The sequence below is a fragment of the Schistocerca gregaria genome, chromosome 6, assembly GCF_023897955.1.
Source record: "Schistocerca gregaria isolate iqSchGreg1 chromosome 6, iqSchGreg1.2, whole genome shotgun sequence".
Taxonomy (NCBI): domain Eukaryota; kingdom Metazoa; phylum Arthropoda; class Insecta; order Orthoptera; family Acrididae; genus Schistocerca; species Schistocerca gregaria.
Window position 1 is genome coordinate 533009630 of NC_064925.1, and position 18675 is coordinate 533028304.

The 18675-nt window shown below is 44.3% G+C and overlaps 1 protein-coding gene across 1 annotated transcript in view; it reads right to left on the bottom strand.

Annotated features, from left to right (window-relative positions):
* Window positions 1-18675, bottom strand: part of LOC126278929 (uncharacterized) — a gene marked incomplete at its 5' end in the record, with an annotated part of 247925 nt that overhangs the window by 106046 nt on the left and 123204 nt on the right. The gene's annotated exons all lie outside the window — the stretch shown is intronic.

Here is an 18675-nt window from a genome sequence, read left to right on the forward strand (position 1 = left end):
CCTCCAACGTCTCCTCAAATTCTGCAGTGTAAACAATTCTGAGATTTAACATTTTTTGAAACGTTTTATCTTGTTTCCATCGCAAAGGCAGCAGTTATGGTAAATTAATTTAATATGTTACAATCGTTCCAGCCGCATAAAGATGATTATTTATTTACTGGTAACCGTTTTCGACCACTGTTCTGGTCATCATCAGACCACTTATTCCGTGAAGAGAGTAAATTGAAAGTACTAAGAGGAATGTAAACTACAAGCACAAAAATCAACATAGCACTTCGACCGATTCGTAGACAGCTACACACATGGGAGTCTGCTGAAGCTGTCGCGTAACAGGCGCCACTGTAGAAGGAATGTAACCACTGCTGCATGATAGACAATTTACATCGCTTAAATAGCGGAGGCTCCACCCACCGACTCGAGCATTACCTCACTGTCAGTCAACAGTCGCAAATCAAGTAAAATAGAATATAAATACAATTATTTATGTATTACATACAAACTGTTTTATATCTGTATACTGTTTGCGTGTAACTCCTTTTAGTAGTTTAAGGCCACGTTAATTTTGAATAAAATCGTTCCATAAACAATTTTCTATCGGTACTAACTATTTTGTTTTCAGATCGGTAGTAGTAATATATCGATCTTGGTGATGGTTCCTTAACTATTGGCGGGCCAATGATTGTAAGCCAATATTTATATATTTTTGATGTGCAGTTGTAGTACATCGAACTTCAGAACGTTACCGTGTTTACTGGTCGCGTCCCTACTAAACACCTTTAACTCACCGTTGTTACATATAGGATCTTACAGAGGGCACGGCTTATTTTATTTCTTTTTACTGAATTTAAAGTGTTGTATTATGGCTTTATAAATCTTACTTGTATTTTAGATATACCTATGGTCTGGGCGTAAATATTGTGAGCAGGTAATTGTATTTAGACCTTAGTTAACGTGTTCCACGGCCTTTGGCTGGCAATGATGTAATGCTGGAGACGGTGCTTGGAGCTTCCGGTAGTTAAGCGATGCAAATTGCATGGCATGCAGCAGTGGCTACACGCCTTCTGGAACGGCGCCGGCAACCGTGGGTATAGCTGCCTTACATTTATGTATGTGTTGATGAGCTATGTTTATTTTTGTGATTGTAGTTTTGAAATGCCTGACAAGCCATGACAGAAAATGCAAAGCGGATAGCGTGTGCTAGGCTGGAAGTTCATAACATTTCATTTATAATTGTTAATAAATGGTCGCAAAAATAGCTGGATATGTAGAATTCGATGTGTTTACTTTCTGTTTTGAAGAGAGAGGGTGCCTGAAATGATATGAGAAACAAATAACAAAATTATGTTTGAGAAACTGCCGTACCTGATTACCCAAACTTTTGTAATCAAAACTACAAAGGTCGTCCGGTAACCTTATTTGAATACTTTGAGGTAGGTGGATAGAAGTTATCGATATGACTGAATATTTATTATTTTTCTGATACAAAAAACTTGAACTTTATAGCAACCGATGAAGGTGATGTAGGCCTACTAACTGTTGAAAGTGGTGACTGCTTAGTAAATGTATTTTTGCACACGACTTGTCCGCTGATCATAGTCTAGTGGTCACCATTGCTCTCTGTAGATTGCTGAGTTCCGGGTTCCACTCCCAAACGGTTTGGACATTTCTCTACACCAGGACAGGCTGATTGACTTGTCCTAATCATTTCACCTTCATTACAAAGACACGCAAGTCGCCGAAGCAACGTCAGATAGAAAGACTTGCCCCATGCGGCATAACATGTCCGGAGGGGGTCTCCTAGCCAAAAATGCCGGCGGAATATTTCATTGATGAAGTACCTCCCATCTGATTGCTCTGTTGAAATTAATCTGGGTAGACTGTTCTTTGTCGAGAATGTGGGGACTAAGTTACCGTATCTCAGGTATGTACTAAGTCACAGCCATGAATTCTTTCACTTAGAATGGCGTCTGTCATGTAGTATGTCTTGATACGCTATTCAGTAATTGCATGTCTGTTTAACAACCAGTCATGAACTACAGAGAATGGTAAAACCCAGCATTGACACATCACAGAAAATTGTGTATTGTTTGTCAGGGTAGCACCACCAACATTGCTACGGCAGAAAGTTCTTTGTTACGAAACATAAACGATTTAAAATACGCCCCTCACATGTTATGCAATTTTAGGACCTTGTACCAGCTGAAATATTCATTTCCGACGATTAGTTGCTTATCTCAAAAACTTGCAGTTACATCTACTTCTACATCTACATCCATACTCCGCAAGCCACTTGACGGTGTGAGGGGAAGGTACCTTGAGTACCTCTATCGTCTCTCCCTTCTGTTCCAGTCTCGTATTGTTCGTGGAAAGAAGGATTGTCGGTATGCCTCTGTGTGGGCTCTAATCTCTCTGATTTTATCCTCATGGTCTCTTCACGAGATATGCGTAGGAGGGAGCAATACACTGCTTGACTCCTCGGTGAAGGTATGTTCTCGAAACTTCAACAAAAGCCCGCACCGAGCTACTGACCGTCTCTCCTGCACAGTCTTCCACTGGAGTTTGTCATCTCCGTAACGCTTTCGCGGTTACTAAATGATCCTGTAACGAAGCGCACTGTTCTCCGTTGGATCTTCTCTATCTCTTCTGTCAGCCCTATCTGGTACGGATCCCACACCGGTGAGCAGTATTGAAGCAGTGGGCGACATGTGTACTTTAGCCTACTTCCATTATTTTCGGATTGCATTTCCATTCGATTCTTGCAATGAATCTCAGTCTGGCATCTGCTTTACCGACGATCAACTTCATATGATAATTCCATTGTAAATCTCCCCTAATATGTACTCTTAGATAATTTATGGAATTAACTGCTTCCAGTTGCTGGCCTGCTATATTGTAGCTAAATGATAAGGGATCTTTCTTTCTATGTATTCGCAGAACACTACACTTGTCTACATTGAGATTCAATTGCCATTCCCTGCACCAAGCGTCAATTCGCTGCAGATGCTCCTGCATTTCATTACAATTTTCCATTGTTACAGCCCCTCGATATACCACAGCATCATCCGCAAAAAGCCTCAGTGAACTTCCGATGTCACCCACAAGGTCATTTATGTATATTGTCATTAGCAACGGTCCTACGACACTCCACTGCGGCATACCTGAAATCACTCCTACTTCGGAAGACTTCTGTCCATTGAGAATGACATGCTGCGTTCTGTTATCTAGGAACTCTTGAATCCAATCACACAATTGGTCTGATAGTCCATATGCTACACTGTCTATAATTTTAATCATAAAAGTTTGGGACAACTTGTATGGAAATAGAGCGTCTACATTTATGTAACTAACTTTGTACCATTTTGCTTTCCTGTAACGGAACATAGAAGAGGAGTACAGAATCTATTGTTTTGAGTAAACTGCTGTACCAATCCAGCGAACCTGCGAGAGCATCTCTGGTTCGCTAGCACTAGCTTCTGACTCGGCCGGCAGTTTCGTCCCTCGTGTTCTCGAGGGCGTGCACTCGCCGAGTGCGAGTGAACAGACGCGTGGCCCTACCGCCCGGTTAAGGGACCGACACAAGCAATTAAGGAGATATTACGTCTAGGCTCACCTGAACGCAGTGGAGAGTGAACTGGTAAGTGAAGGAAGCATCTCAGTACTGCACACCTGCACTATAGAAACCATATGCAAGTAGACACATCCAAGTAAAATTCACTTAGCCATGCGTGCCGATCGTGCTGTGACATTAGGAGTGCAAAACTTATGATCGAAAGTGACTTTCGCATGATGTGTCATGCGCTAAAGTAGCTGTATGAAACTTGGACTATACGCAGAAATAACTGCTATAGTATTGGTAACTGCAGAAAATATTCAGTGAGACGAACAGATATGACACTTTCATTGAAAGCGAATGATTATACACTCCTGGAAATTGAAATAAGAGCACCGTGAAATCATTGTCCCAGGAAGGGGAAACTTTATTGACACATTCCTGGGGTCAGATACATCACATGATTACACTGACAGAACCACAGGCAAATAGACACAGGCAACAGAGCATGCACAATGTTGGCTCTAGTACAGTGTATATCCACCTTTCGCAGCAATGCAGGCTGCTATTCTCCCATGGAGACGATCGTAGAGATGCTGGATGTATTCCTGTGGAACGGCTTGCCATGCCATTTCCACCTGGCGCCTCAGTTGGACCAGCGTTCGTGCGGGACGTGCAGACCGCGTGAGACGACGCTTCATCCAGTCCCAAACATGCTCAATGGGGGACAGATCCGGAGATCTTGCTGGCCAGGGTAGTTGACTTACACCTTCTAGAGCACGTTGGGTGGCACGGGATACATGCGGATGTGCATTGTCCTGTTGGAACAGCAAGTTCCCTTGCCGGTCTAGGAATGGTAGAACGATGGGTTCGATGACGGTTTGGATGTACCGTGCACTATTCAGTGTCCCCTCGATGATCACCAGAGGTGTACGGCCAGTGTGGGAGATCGCTCCCGACGCCATGATGCCGGGTGTTGGCCCTGTGTGCCTCGGTCGTATGCAGTCCTGATTGTGGCGCTCACCTGCATGGTGCCAAACACGCATACGACCATCATTGGCACCAAGGCAGAAGCGACTCTCATCGCTGAAGACAACACGTGTCCATTCGTCCCTCCATTCACGCCTGTCGCGACACCACTGGAGGCGGGCTGCACGATGTTGGGGCGTGAGCGGAAGACGGCCTAACGGTGTGCGGGACCGTAGCCCGGCTTCATGGAGACGGTTGCGAATGGTCCTCGCCGATACCCCAGGAGCAACAGTGTCCCTAATTTGCTGGGAAGTGGCGGTGCGGTCCCCTACGGCACTGCGTAGGATCCTACGGTCTTGGCGTGCATCCGTGCGTCGCTGCGGTCCGTTCTGGTCCCAGATCGACGGGCACGTGCACCTTCCGCCGACCACTGGCGACAACATCGATGTACTGTGGAGACCTCACGCCCCACGTGTTGAGCAATTCGGCGGTACGTCCACCCGGCCTCCCGCATGCCCACTATACGCCCTCGCTCAAAGTCCGTCAACTGCACATACGGTTCACGTCCACGCTGTCGCGGCATGCTACCAGTGTTAAAGACTGCGATGGAGCTCCGTATGCCAAGGCAAACTGGTTGATACTGACGGCGGCGGTGCACAAACGCAGCGCAGCTAGCGGCATTCGACGGCCAACACTGCGGTTCCTGGTGTGTCCGCTGTGCCGTGCGTGTGATCATTGCTTGTACAGCCCTCTCGCAGTGTCCGGAGCAAGTATGGTGGGTCTGACACACCGGTGTCAATGTGATCTTTTTTCCATTTCCCGGAGTGCATTTAAGTCACCGCGATTTAGGATGCTCCTTTGTACAGTCATTACTGTGGGACAAGATTCTTAATAGGGTGTGTGAACACCACAGACGGCAATGCATGCCCTGCAACGTGTTCTCATTCTCGTCACAAGTTTTCTAAGGAGTTCATGTCCTACGGCGTTCCATTCCTCTAACAGCTCGAAGTTGACAACAGCTTGATGGTCATTGGTGCATGTACAAGTGCTGCAATGTAACCTACACGTTTTCGAAGTGATTTAGGTTGGGAGAACGGATAGATCAATCCCATCGCCGAACATCCTCTCGCTCCAAAACGTCCACCTGTTGTAACCGCAGAAAAGCCAAGTCTAAATGCAGTTGTTCTCAGACGATACACCAGAAATCATACGGGGAGATAGAGTTAACAGGGGACACCAGGCGTGTCAGAGGGGTCACAAAAGATAACGACGCAGCCAGATAGCCGAGGCGGCGGTCCAAGCGGCCAGGCAGCTGCGCGTGATAAGCAAGGAAGCAGACTCAGCTATTAAGATAAACAGGGCGCTCTGGGCAGGTCCCTTAATAAGCAATATTTTGCAGTATCAACACTCTTGGCTAGAGGGAGAAGTCTGGGAGCGGAGAGAGAAAGAAAGAGGGCCCTAGGTGGGGACCGCACTACGTCATGAGGAGCCAATGAAGGGCTCAGGACGCAGTGCGTGACCATATAGGGAGAGGCCCCTCTACCCCTCCACCCAGCTTCTGAAGAAAAGTACTGAAGTTAATACTAAGACAATCCCTAATAAGGAAAAGTTGCACTCGACGCTACGTCATGCCAAGCGCTGGCGGGGTCGAAGGGGAAGAGCTAACAAAACTCGGAGGCACGCCGCTCCGGGGATCTCTCTCTCTCTCGGGTTTAGGCAGCGACGGTAGTCAGCGTGAGTAGCAGCCGACTTGGGCTGAGGGCGGGCTGCAGGCAGACAGTTGGAGATAGTCGCCGATGAGCGTTTAGGCAGCGACCGCGGGACTCTGGCGTAGGGTGCTAGTGTGGGCAGCAAAGTGCTGGAAAGTTCTATCAGGCAGCCAGAACGGTGGAAGTCAGTCACCGTCTCTGTAATGGGCTTGGCTATTCTGTAGGTACAATCACTACGCAGTTAGGGTGATCTGTATTCTTTATGAATAAATTAGAACTTTTATAACGTCCATACGATTTTACTTCTACCAACATCCTAGCCTTGTACCTTCACACCAGGGAATTTAACATCTTAGCCAGATTAAAAGTCTCCCTCTCAATTAGGTCAACCGGCTAATTCCCGTTTACGAACCGTGTCGCTCAATCCCTCGCAAAACCCACGCTTGGGACGCGACATAAATAAAAGTTTTGGTGCCAGGTGTGGGGTACCACAAAGGCATATAGGCAAAAAGGAGATAGGAGCCAGTACATTTTGCTACAGCGACTGTGGCAATTAGCAGGAAGTTGTGGCGACTCGCAACTTTCAGCATTAGTAGCCCCACTACGACAGAGTCCAGAGAAGTAGTCCTCGCGGGTGCAGGGCAACGCAGGATAGCGGCAGCACGACGCGGAGCGACGAGGCACAGAGGTGCCTAAGCAGCCAGCGTTCGAGACCGGGGGTCCGGGCCGAGCAGCGGCAGCAGCCGTAGCAGCGGCAGCCGAGGCGAGCGACGGGGTCGGCACAGCCCAGCAGAGCGGCGGCCGACGCATCGCGGCAGCGCGGAACAGCGCGGGCATAGAGAGCACAGAGACAGCGCGGAGCAGCGCGGCACAACGCGGGACAACGCGGATCAGCGGAACAGACGGCGCACCACAAGAGAAGCGGTACATATAAAATTATATTAAGAATTTTGTATCTTGTATTGTAAAGTGCTAACATAGTTAAGTTGGTAAGATGGCCCAAACTAACGAAGTTCCGTCATCCTCCAGTAGCGGTAAGATATCAGTGAAAGAAGCCTTGTGTATAGTTCCAAAAGTGTTCGAAGGAAATAAGAGAGATCTTAGGGAGTTTATTGAAAATGTAGACGCTGCATTTGAACTTGTGAAACCGGAGGAACACGAAACGTTACTGAAGTTTGTTAAAGCCAAAATAACCGGAGAGGCCAGATCGAGGCTGCAAGTAAGGGAACGCACGGGGCATGGCAGGAAGTAAAACATGTTCTAGAGTAAAATTATGCGAGTAAGCGTACCATTGACTACTACGCGTGCAAGATATTTCAATCGAGACAGGGACAAGGAGAGCCAATTGCGACATGGGCAAGCCGAATAGATGAAATGCAAAGGGATTTCAGGGAAGCAGTAAGCAGAGTTACGGCTAGGGAGAACTTAAAGGGCGCAATAGAACTGGTTGATTCACTAGGAAGAGCATGCTTTATACAAGGGTTAAGCAATGATAGAATACAGACGATAGTAAGAAGTAGAGGCGATGAAATCACGCTAGCAGCGGCCGTGGAACTAGCATTGCAAGAAGAAAGTGCAATACTGTCAATGAAAGAGCGGGGACTAGCCCCAAGAGTAACTTTCAACCGGGGAAAGGAAACGGTGAAGAATAGCAGAGATATTAGAGATTTGAAATGTTTCAATTGTGGATTGAGAGGGCACATGGCAAGAAAGTGTAGAAAGAATAGGCCAGAGGGAAGAGTACGGATAATGACGGGCAAAGAGTTTACGAATTTTTGTTACAGGTGCGACAAGCCAGGACATACAGACGCGGAATGCCGGGTAAGATTAAGAAAAATCCAGCCGATAGATACAAGAGACTTTAGAGGAAATCATAGGGAAGCTGATGGAGGGTTACGAGAGTGGAGGTGCCCACAATGTAATCTACCAGGGAACTGTGGAGTTCCGTGTACGAGGGTAAAAGACGTTGCTTGTTTCAAGTGTAAGCGGCCGCGACATTACGCGAAAGATTGTCACGCAGGGCCCTGGCACGCATGGAGAAAAGGCAGGGTGCCAGTATCGAGCAAAACCGGTAAAGTGGTGCAGGGAAACTAAGAGGCGGCAAGGCCGCACAGTCGGGCCTTGTTGCGATAGGTAATCCCTCAGTTAGGGTAATCGACTGTGCAACAGAAAATGACGTTTTGGTTTTATACTGCACAGAATTAAAAAGATATTTGAAGTTGCTAATAGACACTGGAGCACAGTTGTGTCTGCTCAAGAGAACGAGTATTCCGATAAATAGTACACTTGCAATTAATGAAGCGGAAAGGCTTCGGCTAAAAGGTGTAACCAGTGAGGCCGTTAGCACAATAGGTACGGTACAGTTACACTTAAGTGTGGACGGTTCTGAGCAAGTAGGGCAAAAATTTCACGTGTACGGGAGAGGATTAGATATTCCGTACGACGGACTGATAGGCAGAAATTTCTTGACAGAGCATAGAGTTAAGTTAGACTATGCAGGTAAAATAGTGAGACTAAAAGGGCGAGATATACCCTTAGTAGTAGAGGAAGAGCCAAAGGGACATGAGAACGAACAAGATTCAGAAGTAGGCGGGGAAATAGGGCCCCGAGAGGAAAAAATAATGTTATTAAAGGTGGAAGGAAATGTAAAAAGGGGAATCGAAAAGGAAATGATTATTCCTAGGCAGGAGATTGCACAAGGGGTACATGTACCTGAAGCGTTAGTAAAAGTGCGAGACGGGAAATGCATAGTAAGTGCATTAAACTTGTCAGAAGACAGAGTGCAGTTAGGAAACGTCAGGTTAATGACGGAAGAATTAGAAAAAGTTGGGAAAATACGCGAAGTAAAATGTTGTACTAATGTCATAGGAAAGACAGAAAGTCGTACTAGTGTGTTGCGAAGGCAATTAAGAATGGATCATTTGAACGCTGAAGAGAAAAGCGCTCTAGCAGAGGTTTGCGCGGAATACGGAGATGTATTTCATCTACCAGGAGACAACCTGTCCTATACTTCCGCAGTGAAGCACAGAATACCGATTGCACCGGAACACGCGGGAAAGGTAGTAAACGCTAGACCGTACAGGATCCCGGAAGCGCAAAAGGAAGTGCTAAGGGAGCAAATAGAGCAGATGCTAAGAGATGACATAATTGTCGAGAGTAAGAGCGCTTGGAACGCACCGTTCCTGTTAGTTCCAAAGAAGCTAGACGCTAGTGGCAAACAGAAATGGAGAATCGTAGTGGACTACAGACGATTAAATGATATCACTGTAGGCGATGCATTTCCACTACCGAATATCTCCGAGATACTGGATCAGTTAGGGCAAGCTAAGTACTTCTCGACGCTTGACCTCGCAAGCGGGTACCATCAAATATTGACGGACGAGAAGGACAGAGAGAAAACGGCATTTAGCTCAAACTATCAGCATTACGAATACAAACGAATGCCGATGGGACTGAAGGGAGCCCCAGGATGTTTTCAGAGACTGATGAATACAGTCTTGGCAGGTTTACAAGGAGTGAAATGCTTTGTATATCTAGACGACATAGTATGCTACGGGAAAAACCTGCAGGAGCATAACGAAAAGCTCCGGGAAATATTTGACAGGTTGCGAGAGCACAATTTGAAGCTGCAACCAGACAAGTGTGAATTCCTGAGGAAGGAAGTAATCTTCCTAGGTCATTGCATCACTGACAAAGGAATATCACCAGATATGGTGAAGGTGGAGAAGGTGAAGTTCTTCCCACAGCCAAAGACAACTAAGGAACTAAAAGGGTTTCTCGGATTGATAGGTTACTACCGCCGTTTCAATGCTAACTTCAGCAACATTGCGAAACCTCTCCATGAGCTCTTAAAAAAGGGAGTGGAGTACCGATGGAGCGAACGTCAGAACAATGCGTTCGAAGAACTAAAAGAGAAATTAATAAACCCTCCGTTACTTCAGTACCCTGACTTTACGAAACCGTTCATCATTACAACGGATGCGAGTAACGCAGCCTTGGGTGCAGTGTTATCGCAAGGTAAGAAGATTGGCGAAGACTTGCCCATCGCATATGCATCCAGAGCATTGAACAAAGCAGAACTAAATTATAGCACAACGGAAAAAGAGTTGTTGGCTATAGTTTACGCAGTAAAACAGTTCAGACCATATGTATATGGCAGAAAGTTCACTGTAGTGACAGACCATAAGCCACTAACGTGGATATTTAGTGTCAATGATCCGAGTTCGAGACTCCTGAAGTGGAGACTGAAACTCGAGGAGTATGATTATGAAGTAATATACAAGCCAGGAAAGTTAAATAGTAATGCGGATGCGCTGAGTAGAATAAGGCATGAAGGGAAGGAAGAGATAGATGCGAAGCAGAAGGTGGAGACAGAGATCTCGGCAGCAAAAGCAAATGGGGAAGAAAGTTCCGTAAACGTGCGGCAAGCACCAGTGTCGAGTGAAATAGAACAGGAAACGGATAGTGGTGAGGAAATTAGTCCCGAAGAAAAAGAAAATATACTAAAGAAAATGCATGACAATCCCTTGGGAGGTCACCAAGGAATGCACAGGACACTCGAAAGAATTAAAGCATACAAGCAGTGGCGCGGAATGAAGCGTGACATTGAAAATTACATTAGGAAATGCCCATCGTGTCAAAAGAATAAAAACACGCAAATGAAAACTAGGATTCCCTTAGAAATTACAGACACAGCAGAAACAGTATTCGGAAAGTGTGCGATGGATGTAGTGGGTCCACTAGATGTATCTAATACAAGAAAAAGGTACATGTTAACATTCCAAGACGATCTGAGTAAATTTACCTTAGCAATCCCAATTGACAAACAAGATGCCGAAACAGTAGCTGAGGCATTTGTGGAAAACGTAGTATTAAGGTATGGAATTCCATCAGTATTATTAACAGATCAAGGGTCTAACTTTCTGAGTGATGTATTTAAAAGTGTATGTAAATTGTTGAAGGTAAAGCGTATAAATACTACAGCGTACCACCCTGAATCAAATGGTGCACTAGAAAGAAGTCATAGAACTATTGTAGAGTATCTCAGACATTTTGTAACAGGAGATCAAAGTTCTTGGGACAAATAGGTACCGTATGCAATTTTTGTGTTCTACACTACACCACACAGCAGCACAGGATACACACCATTTGAATTACTATACGGAAGAAAGGTTAACATACCAGGAGTACTGCAGCAAGAAACACAGCAGGTAAGTTACAGTTGTGAAATGTATGTAAATAAACTAAGAGCGAGAATGCAGGAAGCCCACAGAGTGGCCAGAGACTCTATTATAAGAGGTAAGAAAATCAGTAAGGAACAGTATGACATGAAACAAAATCCAAAAATCTTCAAGGTAGGAGATAAAGTATTACTGCACGATGAGTCGGTGAGACGGGGTAGATCTCGGAAATTAGATTCACAATGGAGAGGTCCATTTGAAGTAGTAAAAGTGGAAGGTCCTAACGTAGTAATAAAAGTTAAAAGAAATAAGGAAACAAAAGTACATGCCAACAGGCTGAAACAATTCTTTTAAATTTCAGGTATGGCACTCAAGTGGCAGGTCGTAAAATTCGTCATAGTGATAACAGCATACTACATCACTGCATCAGAGCATGCAACAAATGAGTACCAAGTGACGCCATTTCCGAGTTCATCAGGACTATATTACGATAATAGAGGACAGGTAGAAATATACAGTACCACCTGGAGAATAGTCACATACGTAAATCTAGATATAATAACAGAAAGGTTTCAGAATGCAGAGAGGTATGGTAGGGCAGCGGTACAAAGGTGCCGAGAAACACTAACACAATTAAATGTAGGATTAATAGAATGCAGGGTACTAGACCAACAAGTAACCCATCATGTGGAAAAAATCACAGGATTGCAACTTTTAGTACAGCAGCTAACGAAACACGAGCCCAGAAGGAAGAGAGGAGTATTCAACTTCGTCGGGCAGGTAAGTAAAATACTGTTCGGGACGTTGGACGAAGCAGATGCAGCATACAATAAGGAAAGAGTAGACGCTATGGAGAAAAACTCAGAAGGGTTGTTGAGGCTAACAAAGGAACAGGTGGCAGTGGTAAGAGCCACATTGGCGGGAGTAAACAGGACGGTACATAAACTAGAGTCAAATGAGCACGTTCTGAAGACAGGTATGCAAAGACTAGAACGATTCATGAAGGAATACGTGAAGGAAACCGATATAGGGTTTAAACGTGTAGCGTCCTTCGCCACAGTAACAGAGCAAGTATTACAACTATCGGCAGTGTTTGGTCAGATCGAAGAGGAATACGAACAAATGATAAATGCCATTGTAAATGCTCAGAAGGGAATACTACAGCCTCATATAATTAATCCAGTCCAAATTGTAAAATACCTAAGTTTAATACGGGAAGAACTAAAAGATGTAAAGTTTCCTGTTCCTCTTACGGAGTCCTCAGGTTATCTATTGTTAAGAATAATTGATTTAGATGTTTTCATCTCGGGTAGCATACTAGGATATGTAATTAATATCCCATTAATAAATAATAACAATTTCAATTTGTATAGAGTACTCCCACTACCAAAAGAAATTCCAAACATGAAAGGTAAATATGTGTACATACAGCCAGAGAAAGAATTATTACTAATAGATGAATCCAAAAGGCAGTACGCGAAACTTTCTGCGGAGGAACTAAAATGCAAGGAGCTAAGTAAAAATAGGAGACTGTGCAAACAAGCATTCGCCTTGCTGTCAACATTCGACCACGAAGAGTGCGAAGCCAAATTGTTGGAACCGGTAAGAGAAATTCCGGAAGATTGTGTGCGAAAAATAGTCGCACTGAATCAGAGCCTTTGGACTCATCTAAACAGTAACGAATGGCTATATGTAGCACCGAAGGAAGAAGGCTTAACAGTATTGTGTGGAAGGGAACCACCAAAGGACCTAGTAATAAAAGGGGTAGGAAAAATTAGTTTTTACAGTAAATGTGAGGGGTATGGCACTAGAGTGTTCATACAAACAGATAGAGTGATTCAGAGTAATGTGACGAAGAAAGACATAGTTCCGCAGATCAATATAGAATTCGATTGTTGCGTGGTAAACAAGGAAAAAAGGAATGTCTCAACGTTAGCATTAGATTTGCCATTGGACCAGTTAATAACACAGTTAGACGACTTGAAAGTCGCAGGAAAAAGACTGGATGATGTCCAGAAGATGGTAGAGAGACAAGAGGAGGAAATGAAGTACTCCAGGTACTTCACACATTACTCCATAACTACGTATGTAGCCATATCAATAGTTATTCTAATCATAAAAACATGCTGTTGTAAAAACTGTAAATGTTGTAAAGACTGTTTTAAAAGTATATGGAAATATTTTGAAGACAGTGATTGTTGTGGAAAAGTATGTATAAGAAATACCATAGTGAACCAATACCCAGAGACTAGTTCAGCTAGAAGACACAGTAATAAAGAAACTGAAGAGATAGAAATTTATGAAAGATGTGGAAAAGACCAAGGTGATACGGTCGCTTTCAGAAACAGACGTTAAATAACTGTATTTGAAATGTGTAATTGAAATGTAACTGTATTTGAAATATGTAATGGAAATGTGAATGTATGTATCAATGAAAGTGTCTTTTGATTTTAATGCAAATGCTTTTGACATAACTGAATGTTAGGCATGTATAATGTAATTGTATTATTGTGTGTTTAATGAATTTGACTTTACTAAATGAAAATGAAAAATATAACATATCAGATGCTAATGTAATCCACAAATCCGTAAAGCATGTAATGGAAAAAAAATAAAAGAGTCACAATTGACGCTACTCTGAGGAGTAACGCCAATTTCCCTGGCGGGGGAGGTGTTGTAAACGCAGAAAAGCCAAGTCTAAATGCAGTTGTTCTCAGACGATACACCAGAAATCATACGGGGAGATAGAGTTAACAGGGGACGCCAGGCGTGTCAGAGGGGTCACAAAAGATAACGACGCAGCCAGATAGCCGAGGCGGCGGTCCAAGCGGCCAGGCAGCTGCTCGTGATAAGCAAGGAAGCAGACTCAGCTATTAAGATAAACAGGGCGCTCTGGGCAGGTCCCTTAATAAGCAATAACTTGCAGTATCAACACTCTTGGCTAGAGGGAGAAGTCTGGGAGCGGAGAGAGAAAGAAAGAGGGCCCTAGGTGGGGACCGCACTACGTCATGAGGAGCCAATGAAGGGCTCAGGACGCAGTGCGTGACTATATAGGGAGAGGCCCCTCTACCCCTCCACCCAGCTTCTGAAGAAAAGTACTGAAGTTAATACTAAGACAATCCCTAATAAGGAAAAGTTGCACTCGACGCTACGTCATGCCAAGCGCTGGCGGGGTCGAAGGGGAAGAGCTAACAAAACTCGGAGGCACGCCGCTCCGGGGATCTCTCTCTCTCTCGGGTTTAGGCAGCGACGGTAGTCAGCGTGAGTAGCAGCCGACTTGGGCTGAGGGCGGGCTGCAGGCAGACAGTTGGAGATAGTCGCCGATGAGCGTTTAGGCAGCGACCGCGGGACTCTGACGTAGGGTGCTGGTGTGGGCAGCAAAGTGCTGGAAAGTTCTATCAGGCAGCCAGAACGGTGGAAGTCAGTCACCGTCTCTGTAATGGGCTTGGCTATTCTGTAGGTACAATCACTACGCAGTTAGGGTGATCTGTATTCTTTATGAATAAATTACAACTTTTATAACGTCCATACGAGTTTACTTCTACCAACATCCTAGCCTTGTACCTTCACACCAGGGAATTTAACATCTTAGCCAGATCAAAAGTCTCCCTCTCAATTAGGTCAACCGGCTAATTCCCGTTTACGAACCGTGTCGCTCAATCCCTCGCAAAACCTACGCTTGGGACGCGACACACCTCCTGAGCTGTTCGATGCGTTCGCGCATAAAAATCACGTAAGGGCTGAATGGACCAAAAAAACAACACACAGGGAAGGAGTCCAGTGTCACAATGACGTCGAATGGTAACTGTACCGTGTTCAAAGGTATTGAGGTCACTGTGGCCATGCAGCACTATGCCTCCGCACACTAAAGAGCATGTCAAATTGATTCCATATTTTTACATTTCCAGAAGGCTTTCGACACCGTTTCTCACAAGCGTCTTCTAATCAAACTGCTTGCCTACAGAGTATCGCCTGAGTTGGGCGATTGGATTCGTGATTTCCTGTCAGAAAGGTCACAGTTCGTACTAATAGACGGAAAGTCATCGAATAAAACAGATGTAATGTCCGGCGTTCCCCAAGGAAGAGTTATAGGCCCTCTATTGTTACTCATCTATATTAACGACATAGGAGACAATCTGAGTAGCCGTCTTAGATTATTTGCAGATGATTCTGTCATTTACCATCTTGTAAAGTCATAAGATGATCAAAACGACTTGCAAACTGATTTAGATAAGATATCCGTATGGTGAGAAAAGTGGCAATTTGCCCTGAATAAAGAAAAGTGCTAAGTTATTCACATGAGTAATAAAAGAAATCAGTTAAATTTCGATTTCGCGGTAAGTCACACAAATCTGAGGGCTGTAAATTCAACTAAATACTTAGGGATTACAATTACAAATAACCTAAATTGGAACCATCCCATAGATAATATTGTGGGTGGAGCAAACCAAAGACTGCGATTCATTGGCAGTACACTTAGAAGGTGCCGTCTTTGAATGCCTCCGCGCTGCTGTAACCCGCTGTGAAGGTGGCCCTACAGCTTCACATACCAGATTTATAGAGAAACATGTACCATATGAGGCAGTGTATCAAAATGTGTCATCGTCTGATTCTAGCCATAACCGCTACAAATCTTATTTCGTGGATAATCCTGCGGTTTGGCTGCCCACTGAGCTTTATAATCTTTAAGGCTTGTCCGCCTTATTCTGGAGTACTGCTGTGCAATGTCGGATCCGCATCAGGAGGAACTGACGGATGACAACGAAAAAGTACAAAGAAGGCAGCTCGTTTTGTGTTATCGCGAAATAGGGGAGATAGTGTCACAGACATGATAAGTGAATTGGAGTGGCAATCATTAAAACAAAGCCCGCGTCTCGTGGTCGTGCGGTAGCGTTCTCGCTTCCCACGCCCGGGTTCCCGGGTTCGATTCCCGGCGGGGTCAGGGACTTTCTCTGCCTCGTGATGGCTGGGTGTTGGTGCTGTCCTTGGGTTAGTTAGGTTTAAGTAGTTCTAAGTTCTAGGGGACTGATGACCATAGATGTTAAGTCCCATAGTGCTCAGAGCCATTTGAACCATTAAAACAAAGGCGTTTTTGTTGCGACGGGATCTTCTCATGAAATTTCAATACCAGTTTTCTCCTACGATTGCGAAAACATTCTGTTGGCAACCACCTACATAGGGAGAAACGATCATCACGATAAAATAAGAGAAATCAGGGCTCGCACGGAAAAATTGTTGTGCTCGTTTTTCACGCGTGCTGTTCGAGAGTGGAACGGTAGAAAGTCAGCATGATGGTGGTTCATGGAACCCTATGCCATGCACTTTATTGTGAATACCAGAGTAATTACGTAGATGTAGATGTAGATGGACCAGCAAAACCATCACGATCGACAATGTTCCTAAATTCTTTGCGTTCTCCCACCTATTTCCATACGAAGCCAAGAGCAATATTATCGAACTTCAAATTTTTTGTAGTACAGGTGTTATGGTGCGGGAAGGCATATTGTTACATTGGGGAACTAACCTCCAATTCTCTGAACACAGCACACTCAGGTGTCAACGTTGTGACATCTACCCCTTCCCCATGTTTTCAGGGACCGCGCTGGTACAGGAAACGTGTGGCCTGCAAGGGAACATGCACTGACATCACTGGTGACCACACACTCTATTACCATGTCACGCTTTTTCCAATGTTCTTGGGACCATCGTGACTAGCGGTGACTTCAGTGCAACTATTGTCTCCGAGTTAAAGCGTCATCTCTCTCTGTCTCATTGTGTATTTATTTCCGTTCCGTTCTGTACGACTTGCTACTTATGGTCCAAGTTTCATTGATCTATGTTAGTTGGTAGTCACCATGAATCATAGGTTACTTTCGTCTTAAAGTTTTGCGCACCATTGTGGTATTGGCCATCATCGTCAACTTCCGACAATTCATGTGAAGTCTGTTCGCCCTCTCTCTCGTGTACCGCAGCCGAGTGATGACTATGCGAAACGGCCAAGAGACTGCTGAGTTCTGGTTTTGAGGCGGTGTGAGTGAGAAACTATGCCAAGAAAGATACAGTGAACACTTGAGGCCTAGCGCCGTATAACGATTCTGCCTTGGAGGCGGTTAAGTGGGAGATGTAGCTCAGAACTGGATAGTGACAGATAGTGACGCGAGACTAGACGCGCATGTAGTTCATGTATCAGCCGGTAGAGGACAATATTGGATAGGGGACTCATTTAGTTTCTATTGTGTCCACTAGAGTGCACTAAAGTAATAGAATGTTTTTCATAAACTGTTCTAGTATTTTCATAAAGTGTTATGTTTTTTTGTGCATGTGTTTTAGCAGTATGCATGATGCGAGAGTGTGGTTTAATGTTAATATGAAGATAATTGTTTAACGAGTTGTGTAGTAGAATTTAGTGTGGGAACATGTCGCAGGAGTATGGATATGAACAAAGCGGATTTTTGTAGAATAGATTTCTAAAGTACGTTTATGGTAAAGAGATAGTTAATTCAGGTATAAATAACGATAGTAAATAACATTATTCATAAGCAAAACTTCAGCATATTAGATAATTACGTCGGCAAAAACTGTAGTCGTTACGTTTACTATTTTGCGATTGGTTATTGATAAAAAGCGCGGATTGACGCGGGAGAGTGTTGTTTTGCTATTGCCTGTTGAGTAAACTAACTAATGGTAAAGCAGTATTCTTCGCGCACCTTTTTTCTGCTGGTAGAGAAGACTTAGAGTATTCTAGAGAAGAGTCGAAGCCTAGCCATGAAAGAGATCGGACGTGTGCAGTAGTAGTTACGATGGAAATGATAAGTTGCCGGATCTAGCAGTGTTTCATACATCAAAAGTGTTGGAAAGTGACGGCATAATTATTACGATGTGTGTGTAGAAATTTCGGAATTTTTAAGTGTATTTTGTGACGAAAAAAGACATATATTCCGCGTGGCGTATGGAGCAGGTTGGTGGCTAAAAAACTGTGACTGCATTTGGAACCGACAGACTTAATATTTGGCGAGCATTATCGATCTAAAACAATAAGAATTTTGTAGCTATTACGTTTCCGGCAAATGCAACAACAAAAACTTGCTAACGTGAGTGAAAGGGATTGTGAGTGACTGCGTTAAGATTAGCACGGGCTTGGCACCGATACGTGTTCACCTAAGTTTCAGAATTTATTAATTGAGGAAAAAGTTATCAACTTTTCATTTCATAAGAAAACTTTCCCCCGAAACGTAGATTAGTGACTTAAATTGAAGCCTGGTTCACG